Source organism: Taudactylus pleione, unplaced genomic scaffold (assembly GCF_031769625.1).
Source record: "Taudactylus pleione unplaced genomic scaffold, aTauple2 ptg000087l, whole genome shotgun sequence".
Classification (NCBI taxonomy): domain Eukaryota; kingdom Metazoa; phylum Chordata; class Amphibia; order Anura; family Myobatrachidae; genus Taudactylus; species Taudactylus pleione.
In genome coordinates this window covers 327,501-330,000 of record NW_028284489.1, presented here as the reverse complement: position 1 = coordinate 330,000, position 2,500 = coordinate 327,501, and the positions used below count along the sequence as shown (strand labels likewise).

The 2,500-nt window shown below is 37.5% G+C and overlaps 2 non-coding genes and 8 pseudogenes across 2 annotated transcripts; all 10 read left to right on the top strand.

Moving 5' to 3' along the window:
- LOC148528696 (5S ribosomal RNA) overlaps nt 1–83 on the top strand; it is a 119-nt pseudogene extending 36 nt beyond the window's left edge.
- A 115-nt stretch (nt 84–198) lies between these two features.
- On the top strand, nt 199–317 carry LOC148528695 (5S ribosomal RNA; annotated as a pseudogene).
- Nucleotides 318–433: 116 nt separating this feature from the next.
- LOC148528694 (5S ribosomal RNA) lies at nt 434–552 on the top strand (annotated as a pseudogene).
- Nucleotides 553–668: 116 nt separating this feature from the next.
- On the top strand, nt 669–787 carry LOC148528693 (5S ribosomal RNA; annotated as a pseudogene).
- A 117-nt stretch (nt 788–904) lies between these two features.
- LOC148528692 (5S ribosomal RNA) lies at nt 905–1,023 on the top strand. Its single transcript, XR_015877993.1, has one exon. It is a non-coding gene; the product is annotated as a 5S ribosomal RNA (ribosomal RNA).
- A 116-nt stretch (nt 1,024–1,139) lies between these two features.
- Nucleotides 1,140–1,258, top strand: LOC148528691 (5S ribosomal RNA; annotated as a pseudogene).
- A 115-nt stretch (nt 1,259–1,373) lies between these two features.
- On the top strand, nt 1,374–1,492 carry LOC148528690 (5S ribosomal RNA; annotated as a pseudogene).
- A 352-nt stretch (nt 1,493–1,844) lies between these two features.
- LOC148528689 (5S ribosomal RNA) lies at nt 1,845–1,963 on the top strand (annotated as a pseudogene).
- Nucleotides 1,964–2,079: 116 nt separating this feature from the next.
- LOC148528688 (5S ribosomal RNA) lies at nt 2,080–2,198 on the top strand (annotated as a pseudogene).
- A 116-nt stretch (nt 2,199–2,314) lies between these two features.
- Nucleotides 2,315–2,433, top strand: LOC148528687 (5S ribosomal RNA). Its single transcript, XR_015877983.1, has one exon. It is a non-coding gene; the product is annotated as a 5S ribosomal RNA (ribosomal RNA).
- The last annotated feature ends 67 nt before the right edge of the window (nt 2,434–2,500 follow it).

The window sequence follows — 2,500 nt, the reverse complement described above, 5'->3', positions numbered from 1 at the left end:
GTCTGATCTTGGAAGCTATCTAGTGTTGGGCCTGGTTAGTACTTGGATGGGAGACCACCTGGGAATACCAGGTGCTGTAGGTAATTTTATACTGCCATAACATTCTTTTCTATTACATTTTACTTTTCATTTTTCAACTTATCATTGAATTTACTTGAGTTAAGAAGTAAAAGAGGTCTAAAGTTAATGTTTTTGAGCACCTACAGCCAAACCACACTGGACATGCCCAATCTCGTCTGATCTTGGAAGCTATGCAGTGTTGGGCCTGGTTAGTACTTGGATGGGAGACCACCTGGGGATACCAGGTGCTGTAGGTTATTTTATACTGCCATTACATTCTTTTCTATTACATATTACATTTAATTTTTTCAACTTATCAATGAATTTACTTGAGTTAAGAAGTAAAAGAGGTCTAAAGTTAATGTTTTTTAGCACCTACAGCCAAACCACACTGGACATGCCCAATCTTGTCTGATCTTGGAAGCTATGCAGTGTTGCACCTGGTTAGTACTTGAATGGGAGACCACCTGGGAATACAAGGTGCTGTAGGTAATTTTATACTGCCATAACATTCTATTCTATTAAATTTTACATTTAATTTTTTCAACTTATCAATGAATTTACTTGAGTTAAGAAGTAATAGAGGTCTAAATTTAATGCTTTTGAGCACCTACGGCCAAACCACCCTGGACATGCCCAATCTCGTCTGATCTTGGAAGCTATTCAGTGTTGGGCCTGGTTTGTACTTGCATGGGAGACCACCTGGGAATACCAGGTGCTGTATGTAATTTTATACAGCGAAAACATTCTTTTCTATTACATTTTACATTTTAATTTTTTCAACTTATCAATGAATTTACTTGAGTTAAGAAGGAAAAGAGGTCTACAGTTAATGTTTTTGAGCACCTACAGCCAAACCACACTGGACATGCCCAATCTCATCTGATCTTGGAAGCTATGCAGTGTTGGGCCTGGTTAGTACTTGGATGGGAGACCACCTGGGAATACCAGGTGCTGTAGGTAATTTTATACAGCCTTAACATTCTTTTCTATTACATTTTACATTTAATTTTTTCAACTTATCAATGAATTTACTTGAGTTAAGAAGTAATAGAGGTCTAAAGTTAATGTTTATGAGCACCTACAGCCAAACCACACTGGACAAGCCCAATCTCGTCTGATCTTGAAAGCTATGCAGTGTTAGGCCTGGTTAGTACTTGGATGGGAGACCACCTGGGAATACCAGGTGCTGTAGGTAATTTTATACTGCCATAACATTCTTTTCTATTACATTTTACATTTCATTTTTCAACTTATCATTGAATTTACTTGAGTTAAGAAGTAAAAGAGGTCTAAAGTTAATGCTTTTGAGCACCTACAGCCAAACCACACTGGACATGCCCAATCTCGTCTGATCTTGGAAGCTTTGCAGTGTTGGGCCTGGTTAGTACTTGGATGGGAGACCTCCTGGGAATATCAGTTGCTGTAGGTAATTTTATACTGCCATAACATCCTTTTCTATTACATTTTACATTTAATTTTTTTCAACTTATCAATGAATTTACTTGAGTTAAGAAGTAAAAGAGGTCTAAAGTTAATGTTTTTGAGCACTTACAGTCAAACCACAGAGGACATGGCCAATCTCGTCTTATCTTGCAAGCTATGCAGTGTTGGGCCTGGTTGGTACTTGGATGGGAGACCACCTGGGAATACCAGGTGCTGTAGGTAATTTTATACTGCCATAACATTCTTTTCTATTACATTTTACATTTAATTTTTTCAACTTATCAACGAATTTACTTGAGTTAAGAAGTAATAGAGGTCTAAATTTAATGCTTTTGAGCACCAACAGCCAAACCACACTGGACATGCCCAATCTTGTCTGATCTTGTAAGATATGCAGTGTTGGGCCTGGTTTGTACTGGGATGGGAGACCACCTGGGAATACCAGGTGCTGTTTGTAATTTTAGACAGCCAAAACATTCTTTTCTATTACATTTTACATTTAATTTTTTCTACTTATCAATGAATTTACTTGAGTTAAGAAGTAATAGAGGTCTAAAGTTAATGTTTTTGAGCACCTACAGCCAAACCACACTGGACATGCCCAATCTCGTCTGATCTTGGAAGCTATGCAGTGTTGTGCCTGGTTAGTACTTGGATGGGAGACCACCTGGGAATACCAGGTGCTGTAGGTAATTTTATACAGCCATAACATTCTTTTCTATTACATTTTACATTTAATTTTTTCAACTTATCAATGAATTTACTTGAGTTAAGAAGTAATAGAGGTCTAAAGTTAATGTTTTTGAGCACTTACAGCCAAACCACACTGGACATGCCCAATCTCGTCTGATCTTGGAAGCTATGCAGTGTTGGGCCAGGTTAGTACTTGGATGGGAGACCACCTGGGAATACCAGGTGCTGTAGGTAATTTTATACAGCCGTAACATTCTTTTCTATTACATTTTACATTTAATTTTTTCAACTTATCAATGAA